The sequence below is a fragment of the Sorex fumeus genome, unplaced genomic scaffold, assembly GCF_029834395.1.
Source record: "Sorex fumeus unplaced genomic scaffold, SorFum_2.1 ptg000061l, whole genome shotgun sequence".
Lineage (NCBI taxonomy): Eukaryota > Metazoa > Chordata > Mammalia > Eulipotyphla > Soricidae > Sorex > Sorex fumeus.
In genome coordinates this window covers 22,213,340-22,238,770 of record NW_026606118.1, presented here as the reverse complement: position 1 = coordinate 22,238,770, position 25,431 = coordinate 22,213,340, and the positions used below count along the sequence as shown (strand labels likewise).

The following is a 25,431-nucleotide window of genomic DNA, read 5'->3' as shown; positions in this document are numbered from 1 at the left end:
GGGAATTTGTAAGACATGCAAAAAAGGAATCCATCCATATTTAATAAACATTCTGTGAATCACATAAATATCATCTAACCAGTAGCTAATTTCTTTGACATGATACGTTTTTTAATACTCTGATGAGCACTTAACTTTAACAATCAAAATCACATGGATAAGACTTTTGCAAATAAAGATCTGCTTCTGTGAGAAGCTCTTGGCTCTCATTTTTAATCTGCTCTGCTCTTACTTTATGATTTGAAAGTCAAATATGGAATCTTCAAAACAAGCCCAAAAGCAGAACACAAAGGGATTTCCTAATGCAACCTCAACCGTCTTGCCACCCTTTCCTGAATTTGGCATTTTATAAGAAAACGGTGATGGGATTTATACAAAACCACATGGAAAAGAGTTAACGAAATGAATCATTTTCCTACCTGAAAATCTGCATTCGGTCTTATTCACACATTTTCACAATCTTGAGTTTCAGTTTCTCAGGTCAATTCGCCAATCTGCAGACAAGAAGTTTTGTATCATGACTTCTCCTCCCACATCAAAATGTGTGCATACATCAAAACTTGACATTGAGGGCCCGAGCAATAGTAAAGTGGGTAGAGTGCTTGCCTTCCATGCAAAGGACCAGGGTTCATTGCCTGGGATCCCATATCGTCTCCTGGAGCCCCACTAGCAATGACCCGAGTGTGTAGAGCCCAGAATGAGTCCTGAGGACCAACGGAACTTGACAGTGAAAATGACCTGAAGTGCTAACTAGAGCAAGCAAAATGGAATCTGTTGGCTTGAAGAATAATAGCATGAACACATGGAGGAGGGAAGAGATCAAAACTATGGGTACTGCTTGCTGTAGCAAGCTAGCCATTATAGTACTAGATCAGGGATTCCTAAATGTATTTGGCCTATGGTACACCTTTGCAGGAAAAAAATTAACTCCTCAGTGCCCCAGCCCCACCCTAGAACTCCATCTTCTTTAAGAAAACAAATAGAAAGTGACTTCCCTGGTCTAACCCGATGCCCCCTGCACCCCTGCCAGAGGTCTTACCCACTTTGGGCAACAGTGTGATGAGTACACAAAATTAAATGCAGCAAGTTAAGAAATAGTTTATGAACATCAAGATAAATAGTGATGACACTGTAGGATAACCCAAAGAATAAAATAAATAACCGTGAGCCCAAATCAAAGTTCATAGATTGTTTAGATAATCCCTACCCTTCAAGGAGTAAAATCTAGTCTCCAGTGAAGTGCAGGCTGATTTCCAATGAGTGAAATATGGAAAATGCTAAATGGTAACTTCATCATGGAAAAGTCCGGCCTATTATATCCTCCTGATGAACACCGATGGTATTTCTAATAATAGCAGCAATAAAAAGGACCCATCAGCTCTGGGGTCTGTTTCTGCCAAACCCATTCATACTTCAGTCTACTTCCTGGCCAAAACTCTTCCAAAAAGTCTCTCTTTTCTGAAACAAGCAGTATGCCATTGTATGCTACAGTAATGCCCTCATGTATTCCATTTATATTTTATTACATTCAATATCGTTAAGTGAGTAACCAATTAATACAAAGTAAACTTCTCAGGAAAACCAAACAATTCTCTGTTAACCAATGACTCACACAGCCTAACCATTTTATTTGGAAAGTGATTTTTATTTTCCTTTGATTTCTATACTGCCAAAGAATCCCCAAAAGCCATAAACCAAGTTTTTTTTAACATAAAGCATATATATTTTTTCACTATGACTAGCAGCCCCATGTCTATGATGGTTGATTCTGACATTTTCTTAAATAGACATATACTGTGTCTACTGCAAATAGACAAGCAAGGTGGATAGTTCATTATAAGCCAGTCACAGGCCACTTTGAGTACCAGAGCCAGGCGCCCAGGCTGCTGGCGGAGAGGCATTCCCCAGTCTCTTGGCAGGGTGACAGTAACCACAACAGTCTACAAGGAGGGTGGAGAACCAATGAATAAAATGATAAATATTTGTGATGAAGCAGGATGTTAAAGAGGAGGGGTAGAGAGGGCAGAATATCTTAACTACTGAGCTACTGGAACTGAAACAGTGCTCCCTCTTGCAAAACTCAGAGCAATAAACAGACCTTACCCCTTTGTTGCAAACAATCTCCAGAATAACTAGTGTCCAACCTCATCACCTAGGCACAGAATTGAAGACTTTAGGCACTGAACCATGGGAGTCATTGAGCACTCTACCCTCCACAAATGCTATGATCATTCATTGAAGCCAAGAGAGACAATGATAGAAAAATAATCTTCTTTTTATCTATTAGGTCAGAGAAGGCATTTTCTATAGCTCTGCTTTTGTTGCTGACTCACGGTATAATTTAAATGATTATCAGCTTAAGCCTCTCATCTATGATAATAACAGCAATACTATTAATAACAGGCTCAGGAGCTTCTCATCAATAGTATATTCAAGAAATTGTGAAATAAAATACTGTGTATCATTTATATTGAGTAGCAAGACTCAAAATTAAGTTATGTGCAGTCAGAGTATTCAGGAATGATTCAAAGAGTTTCAATTTGCCCGCATAATAATTCTGATACTAATAACAATGTAGGAAACAAAACAAAATGGTGAAATCACCAACAAGGTAATGTTCCTTTGGACCAATTATCTTTTCAAGAAAATTCTATCAGAGTTAGAGACATAGTGCAATGTGTGTGTGTGTGTGTGTGGTGTGTGGGGGGGGTGTCTTTGCCTTGTACCCAGCCAACCCAGGTTTCATGTACAGAAGGAAGAAAGGAGAGAAGGATGGAAGAAAGCAGGGAGGGGAGGAAGGGAGGGATGGAGGGAGAGACGGAGGGAGGGAGGGAGGGAGGGATTTATCACCACCAATGCCTTTTTGGAGCCCACAATACATATCTTATTTGCTTCACAACTCTCTTCATTATTGATTATTTGGTTAAAATACAACAAAAAAAAACAACAACCAAAACAGCAAAACTAAAGCAACACCTCAATTTTCTACTTTAAAGCATTTCTGGATAGCTCTTCTATTGAAAATGGCTTTATACAGATCAGTCATTTTGTTGTATCACCAGAGGGTCCAACAACAGGGTTTGGAAACAAGGAAGAACTGAGACAAGTATAGAATCTTCTTCCCTTTAGACTAAATATAAATAGAGAAATCTGCATCAATAGAAAACTTGAACTCCCAGTTGTTTTTAGATTTACAAAGCTCAAACTCCCTTGACTGAATTTCAACAAGCATTTGAAAAATTAGGGCGTTCGCCTTACAAGCAGCCAACATGGCCGACCCGAGTTCGACAAATGAAGTAGAAAGCAATAAATGAATTTAAAGACATATCTACTCTCTTCCTTCTGTTATACTACTCATTCCCAAACAAGATTTCTCAATCTCTTTATTAAATTTCTTTTCAAGAGTTATTTCCTGAAAAACATAGTAATCAACATTTCAAAAGCAATGTCAGAATAAAAAGATCACAGCAATCACATATATTCTCCTTTAATAATATTAGATATATTTCTGTATCAAACTTGGAAGAGCAAAGGAAAGCCTATGAGAAAAGTCAATAGGTACAGAATCAGAAATTTCATTCCAAGCACAATCACAATTGATACATTTCCTATCAGTGTACTTGGATATCAAAAGTAAATGACCGAGAAGTTGCTATCTTTCTGAATGAAAATACAGCAACTCATAAAAAAGAGACCATATAATCAAGGGAGATAAATTATACTTGTTTTTCCTCAAAGAAAAGTCCCACACTCAAGAATATCTCTAATAAGACTGAAGATATTATAAATGTAGACTCATACCTATAATATATTTAAGAATATATCTGTCAGCTAGGTAACATGGAAAACGCTAATTTTCATATTTCTTGGCTGGAATGAGAGATTGGTATGTAGTAAGCATACAACTGCTATGATTTCTCCTCCTCTACAACTTAATAAAATTAACTTAACTATATTTAGTGGGGGTGCTTTCCAAGCAACCTAGATAGGTCTAGAGGCCATTCCCATCAATTCTCAACCATCCAGGCTGGTGGTCCAATGCGTCTGCTCAAAGATGCAGTAAAACTTGGGCCCTGTAAGGCTGAGAGACTCCAGGGTCACCCAGAGGCCAGCAGGGTCACCTCCAGAGATGCTCAGTAGCCTATAGGACTACACCTGGCAATGCCTGGATGGCCACATAGTGTTGAGGACTAAACAGAGTCAGACACAAGTGAAGCATTCACTCATAACCCCTGTACTATCTCTCTGGTCCTCTACAGTTCCTTAATAACTTTTGCTTACTTTTTGACAATTAATTTTATATTTTGATATAAAAACTATCTTATGATATTACTCAAAGGAAATAATCATACATTAACTTTTAACTCTTCCTATACTCTAGGAAATACTGGAAAATATATTCAACTCCTGTCTTTCAGTCACCCTTGAGAAATATCTACCAATAAGACACCTATGATTAAGTTATGAGATCAACTATCAATAAACTAAATTCACCAAATAACCTAGATAAAAAGCAATTAAGTCAATACAAATAAAATATCAAAATGTATTATACTTTCTAAAAGGATATCCCCATTACAAAATGAAATTATTATTTCCTTAGAAGATACCAGCAAGACATAATTTAAACAATCAATAGGAAACTGCTAAAATGATATTTAAATACCAATGATATGAAGAGACATTTCTGTAATTAGACTTATATTTTAAAATCATGACATCAGAAAGCCTTATCATAAACATAAAAAAACACATGAAAAAATTTTAACATTTACAAATAAATATAGCCATATTTGTTATTTAAACCCAGTTAAATATGCGAATTTACCATCAGATTCACTGTATGAGTTCTTAAATGCAGTTTTCATCTCCTTTTTTGACTCAATCTATCTATATTTACCTTTAAATCTATTTTACATCCCCAAACAATAAAAATAAACAGATAATTCACTTCTACCAAGGTCACTTCCCGGTTTTTTTTTATTTAGATTTTTATTAGTGAAACACCATGAGGTACAGTTGTAGATTTATAAATTTTTGTGCTTGGGGACAGGGGTGGGAGGGATACTGGGATCAGTGGTGGTGGAGAATGGGCACTGGTGGAGGGATGGGTATTCGATCATTGTATAAATTTCTGGTTTTTATAAGATGCATGTCTACTAAGAATATAATACACTTGAAGATAGATTTTAAAAAGTAACAAATAAGATCAGCAGAAATCTGTACTATCTTCATGACTAACTTTCTAATAACTTAAAATAAATTTGAAATTCATCATAAATTAATCAGAAAATGCTGTTAAAATTAGCACTGTAGCACTGTCCCCCCGTTGTTCATCAATTTGCTGGAGCGGGCGCAGTAACATCTCCATCGTGAGACTTGTTACTGTGTTTGGCATATTGAATACATCATGGGGAGTTTGCCAGGCACTGCAGTGCAGGCGAGATACTCTCGGTAGCTTGCCAGGCTCCCCGAGAGGGGTGGAGGAATCGAACTCAGGTTGGCCACGTGGGCTGCGTGCAAGGCAAATGTGCTACCCGCTGTGCTATCACTATCAAAATTGTTAAATCATATTGAAAAATAATTAGTGCCAAGTGTAAGTAACCAGAACTAATATTTGTAAACATAAAGAATTCACAAAAACTAATTTTAATAACTAGAAAATTACTCATAGAAAATAGTATAGGCCAATTCAGAAAAAGCAAAACAAATGACGACACGCTATACCAACAATGCAGTAAAACTTTTTACTTTAGCATAGTTGAGATAAAAATAGAAAGAAATCACAAAATATGAACCATGTATTCTATAAATATTTGCATTCTTTGACAAACAATCCCCAGGAGAAAAACTGAATTTGCAGATATAAGAAAATTTTAAGAAAATCAAGACCGTTTCATTAACAGCCATTTAATTAACAGCTATGAAAATAAATAGCCATTAAAATTGGAGCATGGATACCAAGAGGATGAAAAGTATTATGAAATGTGATTTTGAAAATAAGAACTATTTAAATGTCATGATTATTACTTCAACATTTGCATATGAGCAAAGACAAAAACACACAAAGGAAAATTTTAAATCAAGTGGACCCATTATAAAAATATAATCAGAGAGTTGTACCCTCCCTTATCCATGATATACTGTTCCTTGAGGAGACAATGAAAACTTGATAAGACAAATAAATTACCATAATCTAGTTAGCTCCAAAGGAAAATGTTCCAATGCAACAAGCAGTACCTACCGGGAATCAATGTCTGTTCCACAGGCAACTTCCCCAATGGCAAAATCCCTGTGCTCAAAGCACCAGCTGCACTGTTATGTGCAATGAGACTGTGAATGAACCACCACAGCAAATCCATAGTTCCCTGCCATTGATCTATGACCAGGTTTTTAAGAGGTGGCTGTCCCGTTTGATGTTAAAGACTGCTCATTGTTATCGTGTTAACTGCACTACATCCATTACTTCTTTGGTAGTGCATGCCACACTCCCAAATCATGTTTGAATACAGGCAGCTCTCAACTTACAAACACCTGACTGGCACAAACCAAAAATAAAACCAGCTGTTGCTGTCCCCGGTTTGTCGCCTTCTACTACCAGAGGTCTCGCAGATAGTCAGACCCAGAGAGGGGCTCAGCTGTTGTGAAAGTACTGTAAGCTTCTTAGAGAAAGCGAAGGGAGAAAGTTCCCCAGAGGAACTTCTTAGGAAACCACACCAAGTTCCGATTCACTCTCCTTAACACCCAATCAACACGGAATGACTGACTGCATGAACTTCCATTTTCACTCCCAACGTGTAAAGCCCAATGACTTGAACCATTCTGTTCTGACTAAGCAATTACAGGCCTGCTCCTTGGACTCCTGTTTCATGCACCTCGACTCATAGCAGGGAACTGAAATACAGAAACAAGGGGGAAGGAGTTCGGTATTAGAGTACTTGTCTTCTATGTGAGAGAACTCTGGGTTCAATCCTTGGCACCACCCAAAGAAAAAAGAAACCCAGAAACAAACAGTGGACATCAATAGACTTCCAACTTCTGAGCTCACTGGAGAGGGTCCCAATCCACAATCAATACAAAAAGCCAACTTTCAAAAGTGCATGCATATGACATACAAAAAGATGAGAGAGGAAACAGATGATAAAAGTCAGGAGCTGAACCACTTGCAAAGCTTATCAAGAAGAATGCCAGTGAAACATTAAAAGAATTTAAGGGTTATTGGGATACAGAAGTAAAGACGGTATCATTGTGCTGGTGACCTGGGCCTGATTTTTGGGATCATCTTGTGATTAGAACAATTGCTTGACGCATTACACCAAGTTCACACAGATGGCCTTAGTTAAGAAAAGAGCAACTTTATACACACCTGAACTCTAGTGACTTCTCAATTCACATATATATGCATACATGTAGATCTGTTATATATGTATGTATATACACACATATTTAGCAATAGAGGGAGAGAGAGAGAGAAAGAGAGAGAGAGGCCTGAGATGTGGTCATCCAGGGAAGAGCATATTCTATACTGAGGTCCTGAGTTTATTCTCTAACACCAGATGAGATCTAAGCACCCATCTGGAGTAGACCTGTACTTAGGATGTGGGTCCCATCACAATAACAACAACAGACAATAACAACAAAATTATGAAACAGAGGAACAAAGCACCACTTGACATGTTCACATAGTTAAAAAAACTAATAATTTTTTCAGGCTGGGGAGATAGTACAGAAGGAAGGGTGCTTGTCTTGCATGCATCCAACTGGATTTCAATCTTCAACACCCAATATGATCCCCCAATCCCACCCCCAAGAATGATCCTTGGGCAGAGAGTCAGAAATAAGTCCTGAGCAGAGACAGGTGTGGTCCAAAAGACTAAGAAATCAGACTAAGAAATATTTTAAGAGAAGTCTATTAAGAAGCCATGTTTAAAAACACTAACCTGAGATACCTGGCACAGGAAAACCACTTCAGGTTTCTCTAGTTATGTTTTTCTTGACTTGAAGGAGTACATGAATCCGTCCCACATATAACACACATTGTCATAATTAAGATGCATACAAAAATACCAATTTTAATAGATGTGTTACAAGGAAACCAATATAATCAGTTAGAGAATAACTAATCATATAAAATTGTATGTGCTTGGTGTCAAGAGCTGAGAACAAATCAGATTTTGGAGGCCGGAGCAATCGCACAGCATGTAGGGTGTTTGCCTTGCACGCGGCCAGCCCAGGTTCAATTCCCAGCATCCCATATGGTCCCCTGAGCACTGCCAGGAGTAATTCCTGAGTGCAGAGCCAGGAGGAACCCCTGTGTGTGACCCAAAAAGAAAAAAAAAAGGGTGTGACCCAAAAAAGAAAAAAAAATCAGATTTTGATTAGGTATTTAACTACCCCCTCAGCACCTCTGAATTAGCCATCATATCACATACAGTTATGGGTGACAATAGAAAGATTTTATCTTAGAGCTGTGAATTCTTTCTCAGAGTCATAAATTCAATAACAGAAACTGATAATAAGCATATTATACTCAGGTCCAACACTGACAGATTCAAAACATTTGTGTGTGTATGTGTGTGTGTGTGTGTGTATAGACATTTTCTATCTGAAAAGAAAATTCCATTAATTATAAGACAATTTGTGTAGGAACTAGGTAGAGGGACAAGGCAAAACAATTAGAGAGAAGAAAGCTGTAAAATGAACTATAGACTAAGCACCTAGAATACGCCTCCACATATCAAATATGTTTGAGATTTGTGAGTGTGTTAAAAAAAAAAAAACTTGGCTCTCAGCCATAAAACTTCCCTGGTCATTCATTCATCCTGAACATATATCACCTCAAGTGAATCTGTTTACTAGCTCATTTATTTACTATTTATGTAAAATGACTAGAAAAAGCACTGTGCTTCTTCCATGAAGCTCATAGTGTATCAGCAAGAGATTCTGTGAAAGATGGGATGGGTCTGATCACAGCAGAGACTGCCCCATCAACAAGCAGCCATTGTGAAGCAGTAACTCAGTAACGCCTTTGAAGTGACTGTGCTGTGTGCATCTTCTCAGCCCTTCACTCTTCGGCTTCCCGTTGGCCTACATTGGGCTCTGCCTTTTTAAGATCTTACGTCTGATTTGTTTAGCTTGTCTACTTCCTTCTGCACTTTCCCGTTGTCAGTTATTACTTTTGCAATCAATGCCCCGGCCTTTGCCGATGACATTCCTCTCCTCACATTCAATGTACAGCTCCTAAGCTTCTCCAGAAAATTACTAAAGCTAGTAAAACTGAGCCTAAAATAAAGGCAAACAAGTCTGGAGTGAATCTGTCAGTGGCTTTGATAAAATTATCCAGTTCTTCCTTATGTCACATTTCTAGTTTCTCACAGGCCCGGGAACATATTTGAGAAGACAATTAAAAAGGTGTTTTGTCCACAAAATCACCAACCTTTCATTCAGGCCTTTTCTTTTCTTTTCTTTTTTTTATAAAAACAAACAAACAAAAAATAAAAAAACAGAGGTTATACTTCTGCTTAAAGAAATAGTCCTGGAATAAGAAGAGATGTCTTTAAACAGTGACCAGCAATAATATTGTAATATAAAGACCATTATTTCTCAAGGCATGTCCTCAGACTGAGTATGGCAGAATGACTGATATACTTCTTAAAGCCTGGTTTACTGTGCCCCATATCTCAGACCTAGAGAATCATATTTATAGAACTGAAGAACTTGAAGGTGTTTTTTTAAACACCATGAAAGCCTGTTGTACAAGATAAAGCTTGAAACCACTGATCTAATAATCAGTCTTTATTATAGATGGCAGTCTGAGTGCTAAAGACCCAAAGCTGGGACTGGAGCAATAGCACAGCAGGTAGGGCATTTGACTTGCATGCGGCTGACCTGGGTTCGATTCCCAGCATCCCATATGGTCCCCTGAGCACTGCCAGGGTTAATTCCTGAGTGCAGATGCAGGAGTTAAACCAGTTCATTGCCAGGTATGACCCAAAAAGCAAAAAAAAAAAAGAAAAAAAAATAATAAATCACTCATTGTCACTGTCCTCCCATTGTTCATCGATTTGCTCAGAGCAGGCCCAGTAACGTCTCCATTGTGAGACTTGTTGTTACTTTGTTTGGCATATCGGGTAGCTTGCCAGGCTTTGCCATGCAGGCAAGGTACTCTCAGTAGCTTGCCGGGCTCTGAGAGGGGTAGAGGAATTGAACCCGGGTCCATCGGGTCAGCCGCGCCTAAGGCAAACACCCTACCGAAATAAATAAATAAATAAATAAGGACCCAAAGCCTTCATTTTCTATCAGTCTGTTAACCATGTGGCACTTTCTACAAAGCATTAGATAAAAGTTACAACTTCCAAAGAGAAGTTGGGCAGATATTAGCGGGCCGAGGTCTAATCCCCAGGCCCGTATGTTTTCCAGCACATCACCAGATATGGCTGAGGTCATCCCCAGCATCAGAGGGCCTGGTCAGCACCGCATCCTTGACTCTCAAATTGAACCCCGAGCATGGCTGAGGAAACAACCTCACCCTCAAAAAACAATTTTAAAGAAATGAAATTTAAATCTGTCTCTGCCCAAAGAGCTTTCATTCCAATCAGAAAGACAAACACACATCAGGAAAGCCATTAAGGCTTTAAGTCTTACATTTGAGGGTGGGGGAGAGGTCACAGTCTACTTTCAGGGATTCTGTGAGGAGCAGAGTAGAGTAGAATATTCTCAAATCTCAGCCAAGAGATTTCCAAAATCCAACTGGGACTGATGTTTATTCATTTCTTTATTGTCAGTTCTTCAAAGTGTGGCATTCAAACACATCATTTCTCTCTCTTTCCATTACAAGAAGCCAGGCAAAACTATGTGTTATGCACACACATGCATGTGTGTATAGGCACATATACACACACATCTGTTTGCACACGATATATTAGTGTTCTCATATCATTTAGTCCAATAAATTATATTGTAAAGTAAAAATCAACATCTATGCTTTGTGATCAAAATGATCTTCATCTAAAATCACCATCCTTGTTGGTAGTTATATTTCCTCTGGCTCATCCAATGTAAGAGTCACGTGTAGCTCTCATAGTTAAATTTAATGTATTAGTTTGTAACATTAAAAATTTACTTTGCACATGGCTTTAATAGCCACCAACTTAACAGAAGGACAACCAAGAGACACGAGTCTCTCTTGGAGGGCCTTGAGTTGGCTCAGTGAAAGGGTGACTCAAAATGTACTATCCAAAAATTCATGAGTCCCCAAGCCACAGGAGTGGACTGGCTCATGCAGGGACATGGGGATGTCTCAGTGGAAGGGATAAATGTTGGATGGATCACTCTGCAGATATGGGTGGTCCAAGTTCTACTCCTTCCAGTGAGCCACGCCAAATACCTCTGAGAGTCATTCATGCCAATCTCCCGCAGAGATCTCTTACCCCCTTCAGCTCGTCCTGCCCCTCTCACGGTTGACTTCCTGTGAGCTTCCTGGCTACTCAAGCCCTATCACACCCCTCCCGCTACAATGAGCTCCCCAGTCAGTGGGCTCAGATTCCTCTGAGCACACTCACAGCGTAACACAGCCAGAGAGTGCCATAAACACAGGGTATATTCTTAATTGAAAGATTACTAGGTCGAATGTATGACTAATGGGAAAGAAAGATGCTGATATAAAAGGAGGGAGGAAGGAAATAAGAAGTCGAAGCACGGTATGATTTTGGAATCATTCCTAAAAGGCAACTTCTTAGATGGCAATATTTTTTGTGTTCCACTTTTATTAGAAGTGGTTCCAAAATGGAGTTGCTGGTATAAATCAGAAGAGCACTGAGCTCTCATTCAGAGATTGGCCTCTCACTGAGCATAGGGTGAGTAACCCTATGCTCAGGGTGACCCCTGAGAGCTGATGCATGTATGTATGGTCATCAGGAGCTCATCAAAACCTGGAGATGACTCAAATGAATTAAAAGCATTGCTGCTTGACTTTTTTTTGACCCTGGGCTCCTTCTGACCTTTCTTCCTTCCTGTGCCCGCCACCCCGCCCCCATCCTAGTGGCTGCCCTGAGTCTTTTGTCATCACACCTCATTTCATCTGTGGTTCTCTTAGAATATCCTGGGGGTCCATGCTGCTCTCCCCTTGCTTGAGACACACTGAGGTTGGAGCCAGAGAGATAGTACAATGACATAGTAACAACAAGTCTCACGATGAAGACATTACTGGGCCCGCTCGAACAAATCGATGAACAATGGGAGGACAGTGCTACAGTGCTACAGTGCTGCCTTGCATGTGGCCAAGTCAGATTTGATCCTTTGCAACACATATGCTCCCATGAACACCACCATAAGTGATCCCTGAGCACAAAGCCAGGAGTAAACCTTGAGCACAGCTAGATGTATTCCCCTACCTAAAAGACACACAGAGAGAGAGAGAGAGAGAGAGAGAGAGAGAGAGAGAGAGAGAGAGAGAGAGAACCACTGGAGTAGAGCACATGCTTTGTATGTGAGAGTCCTAGGTTGGATTTCCCATACCACATGGTCCCCCAAACCACACAATGCCACAAACTGCATGGGAGTGGGCCCCAAGGACTGCAGGATGTGTGCTGCCTTCCTCCAGAAAGCTCAGATCAATACGATTATTATTCATACGATTATAACATCATCAAAAACTTAAGTCCATGATCCAGAAATAACATACTTTCACTCTGAGAACAACTTCTGGACCACGACAAAAAAACTAAATTGTTTTCAAGTTCTCATTTTGGATAGTTTCAAAGTATCTGAAAAATGAACAATGTCGTTTTAAAAAATGAAATTACCTGTTTGGGGGGAAAAACCCATCATGTACCAGGTTATATTAGATGTAATATATTAGAAGGGAAAATATTAGAAGGGAAAAGTTATCACATTCATCACTGCTTTCTTTTGCCAACTTCAATGCCGTTTTCCACATTTAACCAAGCTTCTGGACACTTTCCCACAGAAGCAAGATGCCTTCGACTGGAGGGAAAGGTAACTTCACAGGAAATGAAACCAAGAAAAACAGCACAACAGATGACAATCAGAGAGACACATGATAAAGATGGGGGAGGGACGGTACAGGGGATGTCAGAGGAAGTGAAACTTTGAAACTCAGCTCAGGTTTCCATTTCCACAAGGGAAATCACTAATCTTGCCCCAACCTCATCTTCACCCCCTTTTCTAGACTCACCAATACAGTCTTTTTTTCAATGGTGTTATTCTAGTTGTTACTGAGATTCTAAGTGAAGTCAGTCAGCAGAACAGGGGCAGAAAGAGAACAATCTCTCTCATATGTGGGACTTAAAGATACATGGCAAGGAAGCAACAAAGGTCCAAAGACAACATAATGGGAGAAAGAATCCACACCACTGAGTTTCTTCACTGTTCATATTTCCGACTAATAACGAAAGACACATCCAGCAAAGTTCCTGAGATGAGCCAGATTCCTAACAAACACACCTTTACACAAATTTGCCCATCACAACAAATCCCAAACTTAGCCAGACTCAAGTTCTGAAACATTACCCGGCTTTCAGTCCATGAAACAACAGTGAAAGTGAACTCGGATATTGCCATTTTACAACAAGCAATGGATCAGAATGGCCAAGTAGTCCTCTCAGGCAAACACTTGACTTTCATGAAGCTCCGCTCTTGAGCTGTCAGTGACAACTACCACCTGCCATCAAATTTAAAGTGTCCACCAATTCTAATAGATTCACACTTTTTCCATACTTCAACATTTCTGAAATCAGAGCAAATCTTAAGATCCAGGATCTCTTTCCATTAATTGGGAGCTTTCATACTCTTACTGGTGCATCAAAGGCCAACTTACAGTCAAAGAGTACATAGAATAGGGTAGGACCAACTTGATAATGTTTCAGTGAATATTAAATCAGCTAATGTTAAGAATTTGAAGTCATGTTTTGCCCTGAATAAAATCCACTATTTTTATTAGCTACTCATATGTAATATATGACTCTGAAAATGGATATAGCTGTAAGACAAGAATCTCTAATGATCACCCGTAATTATACATTAAGATGATGATTAAGTCAGGTGAAGAGATAGTTAAATGCCTGATCAAAACTGTCCCCAGATCTTGGCACCAAGCCTGGCACATTTTAAATTCTCAGTAAATAACTGTTGACTAACTCAACTGAATGTACGATCCAGCCCAATTCATGCCAAAAAACTCCCCCACAACACACAAAACATCTACTATGCCTCTATCTGCAGGGAAACCAGTAAGTACACGGCTCCCTAATGCTAATTATATAGAACAGATTCCTATTTTCTCAAGGCTGGGAACACTTTTCAAGCTCCAGACATCACACAATTTTTTTTTCCTCCTGTAGTGTACCCCTCTCAACCTTCCACACATCTAAATCCTGAGTCTCACCTGTCAAGACCTACTTTCATTTTCATTTCATGGGCATAGGAGAGTTTTCCTCAGCACCCTCAGAAGGGACCAGCCTTCACACCTTCCCACTGCTCACATCCAAAACTGTGAGAAAATTCATTTCTGTTATTTTCAGCCACCTGATTTATGACACTTTGTCACAGCAGATCTTGGAAACTAATCTCTTTCCTCACAGACAATACTGTCACACAGGACAGACACTCTTGCTGTCCTTCCCTAGCTAGTTTTCTTAATCTCGTGTGTGGGCTCACTTCTCTCTGTGGGACTTTCAAAGTCATCCAGCATCTGACGCAAGCCTTCTCTTCTGCTCTTTCTATATATTCTCTGCTAGATATTTTCCTCTTACCTTCCCCAGTCCAAATACCACTTACATGACTTACATGTTGATGGTTCTCAACTTTTGATGTCTAGCCTCACTTCTCTAGATACACATGTTCCACTGACCACAAATCATCTCAAAATCATTTGGACTCAAGAAGACCAAAAGCAAAAGTCACTAGTGCTTCTTCAACAGTGAGTCTCATCCGAATGGACGGTCACTCTCCCACTCGGGGACACAGACTACACCCAGCATTCAACCTTAGCTATTTCTTTTGCTTTGCTCTCCACTGCCAATCCACCAAATCCTATCAAGTTCTCCAAGAAATCTCTCAAGTTATCTTGTTTCCCATTTTCCACTCAACTAGATCCATCTGATTGTAATCCACTCCCAGAACTATTGCAGTAACCTCATTTTTCAATACAGTTCATACTCCCAGTAATGCTGAGAGTTGAGGGAGGTTGGACTCTCTATGATGCATCATTCTCTATGATGCACTATCCAAAAGTGGAGGGGGGGGGGGTCTCAGGGTCAGCGCTCAGACAGACAACATAGTAGTTGAGTCATCACATCTCTATGTCTGGTCATGCTGCTGGGGGGGGGGAGGGGAGGGGGAGGAAGCATACAGTGTGGGAGGGTCTCTCACATGGTCGGCATGTGCTCTATCACTTGAGCCATCTCCTCAACACTTGCAAAGTCTCTTGTCCACTTCTAGATTCATTTTTGGTACTTTCTAATTGGCTCACATACAGATTGAATAATATTCAAATTGTACATCTGACCCTTTCATTCCCATGTTTCACTTCCATTTCATTTCATTCATTCTAAAATAAAGACAGCCTGTACTGAGTTGACAATATGGCCTGGAGTGATCTCTGCCTAATCTCCCAGCTACATGTCCCTTACTCTCCAAGCTCTGGCCTCAGGGGTCTCTACAGGACGGTCCCCACCATTTCATTTACCTAATGTCACCTCTCATTCTGGACTCATCAGACTCCCTCAAGAATCTTTTCTTCACTTCACCAAAGGATAAAACATTCCTACTCTCCCATATCTCAGTTCCTTAATCATCTCCTTTGCAGCACTTAAGAATAATTTGTAATCATACATCTGATTATTGGATTAATAAGGATAAGTGGTCCCCACAGGACTGGAGCCATATTTATTTTGTTTCTGCTGTCTCCCCAACTCTGAGTGCCTGACACGTAACACTTGACACAAATTTATTCAGCGATAAATAGTAAAGCAAAATCAGACGTATGTTGTGAGAAGCTATTGTGTTTATCTTATTGTCAGCAAATCATTCTTTAGAAAGCATATATGGCTGTTTTAACTTTCCAAAAACTTCTAAGTAGTAAATGCTACAGCAATATCTTGATTTCTGTTCACTAGACTCTAAATACACTTCTTCTAGGATAGTATAGTTAGTTAATAATTATGCCGCCATAAGCAACTACTACCTTGTCCCTACAGATGTCCAAGCTGAGAGCTGATCACTTCTTCCCTACTCTTAAGCTAAGAGTTCACATACAGTGAAACTGAATCAATTTTGTACATGATGTTCTACTTGTTTTATCATCAACTCTTCCTTCCCCCAATCAATCTGTGTAATATGAAAAATAATATGCCAATAGCAGAAACATAAAATACTGATGTCAGGTCACCAAAATAAAAGTCGCTTACTCACTCTAGCCCTATTTCAATATTTTCCTCACATTTCCTCAGCGCTTGTGTCAGTATCGTGCTGAGAAAGTGACAACAAAATCACCTATGTCTTCCCGGTAAAACACACCAGCAAGTTGGCAACTAGAAATGCATGTGAACTCGAGCTCACACATTTTACTTCTCATAAAAGTGATGGCAAAAAAATCAAAAAAATAAAATAAAATAGCATAGTATAACCTGTCTCATGATAGAAAAAATATTTAGATTTTGCTTTGTTCCATAAAAAGCACAGAGAGTTTCTAGTGATATATATACCCACACCAGCTACCACAAGCCTGGAACTGATTGTTTCAAAGACAGACAGCACCATCAAACAATATCCCAAACATAATCATAACTGCACATCAGATGAACAACTTCTATTTCCCCAAGTAGATTCACTTAGGCTTTCCAAGCCATAGCATTTTATCAGAATCTTGATGAGAATTTTGATAGTCATAAAATCAACTGCAATAATCGATTTCCCTTCTCAATATTTTCTACCCTCAATCCCTCTATTTTTTTTTATCAAATAGAATTTAACGAGCAACAGGATCCAGAAAATTTCCATGGATACAAATGTTATTTCCTTCTAGCTATCTCCTCCTGATACTACTCATTGATCCTCTTACATCAGATTATCTCAGACTTAGTTTTGAATTTAGATGAATTTAATGGACTAGGTGCCTCGAGATGCCAGTATTTGGGCATTCTACAGAATTGAGGCTCTGCAGTCTTAAGGCTGTTCCAGAAATGTATTCCTGGCCATGAGGTCATTCATTCCCAAATGACCTCTTAAATACTTGATTCACTGAAGCAAAGCTATTAAAAACAGGATATTATAAAAAAAACTTCTATCCACCAATCACCAATATACATAAGGTTCATTCACTTTTAAAGAAGTAATATGTTCAGAATATAAAGTGAAACTTACACAGATGTACTTTCCTGTGATCAAACAAGGTAAAAATTAAGTTTTAACAACATACCACTTCAAATAATTTAGAAAAGTGATGGCATAAAAGCAATTTAACTGAAAGAGGCTGAAGCCTCAGATTAAATCTTCGTCGCCTGTTTTTCTTGTAAATAAAAGTATCTATAATTAGCATATTTCAAATGTTGTTTCTTATAGCATATAATTCACTACATATTCTTTTAAATCATTCTGTTTGGATCATTTGGGGTTTGGTTAGGTTTGGTTTTGTATTGCATCTTGGGCCAAACCCTGCATTCTATGGACTAACTCTGCTTAGAATCACTCCTAGTGGGCTCCAAGGACCATATGGTGCTGGAGATCAAACTGGGTTGGCCACATGCAAAGCAAACATACCCACTGTACTATCACTGTAGCCCCAGACCGTTCTGTTTTAAGAACATATTCTTTGGTTTTGATTTAAATTACTTTATTAAATTCAAGTTATCCATGCATCCCATAACTCTTATCTAGTCTAACAACACTGCCAATCTCTTATATTGCCTTTTTTTATTCTAGTGTATTTTCCATTACAATATGGTTTATTTTAGGTCTATAAAAACACATGCAAAAGGAATTCTCAAGAATTATAAAGACTTTTAAAATAAGCCTACGAAACAATCTATTCAAGAACAAGATCTAAATTTAAAAAAGGGAAAATTGAAATCAGATATTGGATGTTGTGTGTGAAATACACAAAACAAACTCTGATAAAAGAAAGTTCATGTTCCCAGTACTACCAGTTTTCTTAGCCAGCTTCAAAGCTTTGTATGTTTATGCTTGATTCACAACTGTGCTTTAAAAATTTTACCAGGTGTACTAATAGATTCTCATCAGTGAGATCAGGAACGTGCCTGACCAACTGTAGCTCGAATCAGGAACCTCTCCAAAGGTCCTCTAAGTAAATGTCTACAATCATCTTTTCATATGCATTTTTTAAGAATCACATTTGCTTTAATGAAATATATGTGAGAATGCAGCTTATGGTATAGTAACGTTCATTATTATCCTATTCTATGACCCACTTTTATGCCTTATACTTACTGTCATACATGTAACATCCATGTCCTAAACCAGTAAGCCTTAGCAATTGAAATGGACATTATATATGTAATAGCAAAGCAGCACTTTAAAATACTGATGATTACAAACACACTTTAGTTAAGAATGATATCTTGACATGGTTTCCCTACCTTTCCTTTAATATTAAACTGGTCCATCTCAATTATTAAGAAGTAGTAAATAAGTGAATGCCAACTTCACATGAATTACTACATCAAGTACCAAAGAATCCTATTCCTTAATGGAGGTAGATCTCATAAAGTAACGTTTTTGCAATATTCAACCATTGAAGCTAAAACATATTCTCTTCTAGGTAAAAATGGAAAAGTTTGTAAGGGTATGTCTGCATCCTTGGACACAGAACTATTTAAAACTATTTCTACAATAGGAAAGTTCTATTTCATGATCTAAAGTTAATCTGTTCATTGTAAAGATGGAGTGGTTCAATCTTTCCATAAACCCGGCAAACATTTCCATTCACATTTATTTCATCTCCAAAGATAAGAATTAGAGTTCCATTTTGCATATTTGTGACAGAAGGTCACAGAGTTACAGCTAAAAAGAAAGTTGCATACATATGAATAATGCCCCTTCTGTCCTAAAATGTTACTTATTTGTCACTTGGTTATCTCTGTATCTTCTAAGCTCTGGCTTTCAAAGGTCAAGGTAGTCGAGCTGGCCTTGCACCAACAGCTCACAGTGTTGCCCACAGTGTTCCAGTGGCGGGCCGTTCTCACTAGTCTGTTCTGTGGAAGACCGTTCCAACAAACTAAGTCTCCATGACCACACTGGAAGGGAAATTCTTTCAACTCTTCACCAATAGCAAGAAACAACTTTCCCACTATCTTGAAAACTCAAGAATTTACAAGCTGTGCAATTCTTTCAAGCACTAAAATAAACTTTCCTTAGGACTTAAAACTAGAACAATCTACTAACCAGGAAAGAAAAAATTGTTTTAAGTGAGATTTACTAATCTAGTAAAAAAAAAAAAAACTTGAATAACCCACTTATTTTCACTCCTTCACCATTTTTCACCCATTTTAGAGGGCCAATGTACAGGAAGAAAGCAGACAAGGTAATCCTAACAATGAGGATTTGAATTTAGTAAGCTTCTAGCTACTTCCCCATTAAATTTGCTGGCTCCTACTGGGCTGGCAATATTGTGCAATTTTTAGATGTGGTACAGCCACATATGTGGCTGCGTACTCCTAGAGCTCTAACACAAAAAACTCAACTAGCAACAAACAGCTCAGGAAATCCTCAGACAATGACTTTAGTAGCACCATTGTGATATATAACAATTTTCACAAATTTTCTTTGACTGAACAAATTTTTGGTAATTCCATTTGCCATTTTGTTGTAACAAGCAATATAAAATGAATCATTTGTGCCTGTTAAGGGAGCAGACCTAGGGGAGTGGGGGACAGGGGACAATGGTGGGGAGGCAAGGTCACACTGGTAGTGAAAATCATGTTGGAATATTGAATGCCCGAAACAACTGTGTTATGAACAACAACTCTGTGAACCTTGATGCTTAAATAAAGTTAGAAAAAAATAAAAATTTAAAAAAGAGGATTTGGGAACTGAAATTCAGGCTACTTTCTAAACCCAAGACCCAAAACAAACCAGCATATGACCATGGAAAGATACATAACCTCTCTGCCTTCTGTTTTGGCTTCTTTTCATCCATAAAATCAGACTAATAGATCAACCTCTTAAGAGGATAATGATTTAAAGATATGAAATAGCAACATATAAAGAGTAAGGTAGTCAATACTAGTACTAAAAAAAAGGTTGTCATTTATTATCATTAACAAACTCAAACAGATTCCATAAGTAAGACTCTATTTTCCCTTCTTATTAAAGATCAAGTCTCCTGCCCCCGCGCCTGGCTGTTCCTCGCTGGGGCCCCTTGGAGGGGAGCGGGTTGAGCTTTCCTCCCCGCCCCGACCAGGGCTCTGGCAGCCGAAGACCTCCAGGACCAGCCACCACCATGCTGAGACCACTCTCCGCACACATGAAGGTACTGGCAGAGGGACAAATCCACGCGGGTTCTGGGGCCGAGATCTCCAAGCCTACTCGGATTGGAGTCGAGCATCCTCCACCCAGTTCCTCCAAATTCCAGTAGGCGGGGGTCACACCCACCACCTGGCCCCCTGGCGCCGTGTAATCCCATCAACGGCCAAGACTCAGAGACTATAAAATCCAGCTCCCGGACCAGAACAGTGCAGTCTCCTGCCCCCGCGCCTGGCTGTTCCTCGCTGAGGCCCCTTGGAGGGGAGCGGGTTGAGCTTTCCTCCCCGCCCCAACCAGGGCTCTTATCAGGACATCTTATCAGGACATCTTTTTTATGACATCTTATTATCTCATTCCTACTTTAGACAAACTTGCAGGCTATCGAATGTAGCCTGCCCACACGGCAGAGTCTGGCAAACTCCCCGTGGAGTACCAAATATACCAAATACCAGTAACAATGATGGGTCTCATTCTCCTAAAGAGCTTTGAATATAATCTCAGGGCTAGGATGAAAGAGACGTTACTGGGGCCTGCTCGAGGCAATCGATGAATCGACAAATTAAAGATCACAATATCTTGGGACAATGAACTAATTTCAAACCAGTGATTTGTCCTAATCTGGAAGCACTAGAGAAAAAATGGATTGTAAGACTTCTGATAATCAGAGGATTCAACCTGCCTTTAATTAGAAATTTCTCATTTAAATGTCTCCCCTACACTTACCAACACTCAAAGTTGTTTATTCACACCAAATAGCAAGATGATGCTCGAACTCTCATTTGGAGAAAAACTGGCTCTCTGGGCTCCAGAGATAGAACATTCCCATTTGGATTCCTACAACCTGCACCTGCTCCTGCTCCTCATTTTCATGATCTGACTTCATTTTACACCTCTACGCAAATATTTTTTAGCCCCCTCTTTTCTTTAAACTTTAGTTATTTTAAACTATTTAGATCTTATCCAACATTCTCAAACTCTCCCCAAGCCAATTTGGGTAGCAACTATCCACTTGGAAGTGCAGATAAAGGAACATTTCAATTCACCCTTTTCTCATGGCTAGCTTAGAAGTATTTCTAGGTCTTTTTATTACCCTCAATCCATCTCAATTTTGCACTTATTACACAATATGCTAATCCATGATCATGATGCCTTTGAGCATTTCAATGTGTTTTGTTATTCTTTAATAATATATGGAACATAAATAAATAAGTGCAATACTTTTTACATTTATTTCTTTACCAATTGGGGCTGGAGTGATAGCACAACGGGTAGGGTGTTTGCCCTGCACACGGCCCAACCCGGGTTCAATTTCCAGCATCCCATGTGGTCCCCTGAGCATGGCCAGGAGTAATTCCTGAGTGCATGAACCCGGATTAACCCCTGTGCATCTCTGGGTGTGACCCAAAAAGCAAAAATAAATAAATAAATAAATAAAAATATTTCTTTACCAATTATTGAGTACTTGATCATTTTTGTCTTGGGGGGGGGAGGGCACAGGGCGGAAGCTGGCAGTCCTCAAGGCTTAATCCAGTTGTATCCTCAGGGATCACTCCTGGTGAGATTCAGGGGCCAACTGAGGTGCCAGGGTTTGAACCAATCAACCTTGTGCAAGGCAAGCACTCTACTGGCTGTAATATCTTTCCAACCCCTGAATGGTTACTATAAACTAAGTATTTTACATGTTAATTCATTCAATCCTCACAAGAGAGTTTGAGTTCGGATTTCAGGTTTTTCCTGTTACATGGAAAGAGAAAAATGAATCTAAAAGAAATGATGTAAGTTGCCCAGTAACACATAAGAAAGTAGTGAAGGGAGTGTTCAAGCCCAGGCAGCTGACCACTGACATCCAATGCCCCATCGTGCTCTATTCTGCCTCTTCTCCAGACACAAATCTGATTAAGCAACAAAACTAGATCTCAACAAAAATTATGAAATGTACACCCTGAAGAGATTTAATACATGTGTTTGTTAAATGTCTCTGGAGGCAAAAAACCGGATGACCACAGGAAGTTCCTTCTTATATAGCCTCCAGCATTATTTTACATAATCATTTGTATTCTCCAGAAAGAGAATGTTTCATACAATTATTCTTGTCCAATAACTAATATACTTTGGTCAAAATTCATTAAAAAGAAATATTTTAATAATATAGTTTGCTGCAGGTTGACTTTAGGTTGACCTTGCAACCACTCACTACTTTCGGACTAGCCGAAAGTAGTGAGTGGTCTAGGGCTGGAGTGATAGCACAGCGGTAGGGCATTTGCCTTGCACGCAGCCAACATGGCTGACCCGAGTTCGATTCCTCTGGCCCTCTTGGAGAGTATCTCTGAGAGTAGCTACCAAGAGTATCTCGCCCGCACGGCAGAGCCTGGCAAGCTCCCCGTGACGTATTCGATATGCCAAACACAGTAACAACAAAGTCTCCAATGGAGACGTTACTGGGTCCGCTCGAGCAAATCGATGATCAATGGGAGGGCCTTTACTTTTACTTTACTTTTACTTATTTTAATAATATAGCACTGTAGCACTGTCCTCCCATTGTTCATCGAGTTGCTCGAGCGGGCACCAGTAATGTCTCCATTGTGAGACTTCTTGTTACTGTTTTTGGCATATCAAATACACCACAGGGAGCTTGCCGTGTGGGCGGGATACTCTCAGTAACCACTTGCCGGGCTCTCCAAAAAGGATGAAGGAATTGAACCAGGGTCAGCTGCGTGCAAGGCAAAAGCCCTACTTGCTGTGCCATCACTTCAGCCCATTTTAATAATAAAGCAAAATATAACTGAATGTGTAAGGAAAATTAAGAGGAAGTTGATAATTTATTACACTTCCCATTGTGTTAGCTTCAACAGTCTGTCTTCTATCAGTTTTACTTTCTTGGTCTAATCCAGAGGTTATGCTAAACACACTGACTGGAGAAGTTTTCTGCATCGATTTGTGTTTAAAGTCATTCTTCCTAGGAAGTTTCTTCTTTAAAGGCCAATCATGTTCATTTCCAAATAATATCTCATAGAGAAACATTACTTAATGGAACCCAAACAATTTGCTTTTCATTTCCTTGCACCTCAGAGTGATGTGGAAGCTAAAGCTCAGTGACAAATACTTTGATGGTAGAATAATTTCTCCATCCTACACTCATCACTCATTGTGTCACAAATATTTATTGAGCCCCAAAGTCAGCATTGCAGATTCCAGCGAAAAACAAAATAAGGGACGCTGTTTAAAGGTTAACATTTTCAAGACATGGACAAAGAGCATCAAACCTAACTCAGGACTCTTTGCGGGTCATATAGGGTTCCACAGACCCTGTGGGATCCTGGATTCTAAACCTAGCACCAGTCTAGGTGCTGGAAGTCCAACAACGTCTTGAATCCACAATTCAATATTCCAAAAAGGCTCAAACAGTCCATCAAACATCCTTCAGGCAATGAATCTTCGAATGTAAATTACATTTAAGAATCTGTGTCTCAAACTATGTAGAGCCTTGTAGTTAAGTCTAGTAAGACTGTCTCAAACTCAAGGGTTCTGCTTTTTAGCTTTGCTGAATGTCTTTGTTAAGGCAATTGGTCAATAAGCCTTTTTAAAAATTTTTATGAAAAAGGAGGGTTGCACATGATTGGACAAGTAAAGACAAAAAAATTTAAGAAGAAAAGTAAATATAGCACCAAGATAATATGAGTACTAAAAATTAAGACTTCTTTTAATATTTCTCAACTTACTAAATAATCCATTGTGCACCTCTACTTAAGTAATATAGGTATTTTCACTGGAAAATAAACCTATGTATCAAAAAGAGGGTTCTAAATTATTACCAAGAAACATGAAACATGAAACATGAAACAGTTGGAAAGATGAGAGATGCCAACTTATCTTCCTAATGTCTTCTTCCTGTGCTTGTGTATGTTTAGGGTAGGCACTGTTCTGGATGTCCAGGATTGAACAAGAACAAGACAAGCTCTGCTGTAGAAGCACAATTTACTGGGAAATGCAGCAAACAGACAAGCAATTCTTTTCAAAATACATATAGAGATATTTTATGTTACAACTCCTGACTCTAACAACACATTATACTTCTTCTAAGATTTTCCTCCCCCAAAGCACAAATTCATAGCTTTAATTCATAGCATAAATTCATAGTAAGATATCCTCCCCACTCTAATAAGAACTGTAGTTTTGGTGACTGCATAGGTATAAAATTCTGCATAAGATGTGGAAGAAGATATATTCTATATTCGTAACTAATGAATGAAGTGAATTATGCAAGTATGGCTCCCAATTACAGATGAGGTGTTGAGTTTGCATTAACATTATAAACATTCAGATTGCATATGCAGTCCACAGAATGCCTCATACAGTGGTTTTCATAAAACAGAATGCTAATCTTCTGCGTGTTGTGAGATTTCATTAATGTGTCTAAAGATCCGACTTGGCGCCTCAAATGAGATGTCGCATAAAAACTGAGGGTTATTCTAATATAAGTCTGGAGTGACTGAAACATATATTAATTTTGCTAAGTAAATTCTTTCATAATACTATGCTATGAATGATCATCCTAAGCTCTAAAAGCAGTTCAATCTTATTACAGAGCACATAAGCACAGTACAGGGGACCAAACTGTAGTGCAGTCATAAAGGATTGTACTAGCATTCACTCTTACAATGTTTCTTGTTAGATCGGAAATATCCTCTGTTCATGTTACTGTAAGCAGAGCAAAGGAAAACAAGAATCATAAAACACTAAGGTTACTCAACACAGTGCTTTCCAGTTTTACAAAACATTTTCATTCACATATCCATTTGCTCCTTAAGTCCATTTGATCATTAAGAGTATGTTTTAATGAAATCTACTCTTTTTGGCAAGATACCAAAGATCCACAACTTCCCTTCTTGTCTTAACTTCTAACTCTATTTCCTTTCCTGAGTCATTGCGCAT

The 25,431-nt window shown here is 38.9% G+C and overlaps 1 protein-coding gene across 5 annotated transcripts in view; it reads right to left on the bottom strand.

Annotated features, from left to right (window-relative positions):
- Positions 1-25,431, bottom strand: part of HIVEP2 (HIVEP zinc finger 2) — a 203,940-nt gene that overhangs the window by 154,452 nt on the left and 24,057 nt on the right. For all 5 annotated transcript variants that reach the window (XM_056126264.1, XM_056126268.1, XM_056126266.1 and 2 more), the window contains exon 2: positions 420-494. The gene's annotated coding sequence lies outside the window, so the exon portion shown is untranslated. The remainder of the gene's footprint in view (positions 1-419; positions 495-25,431) is intronic.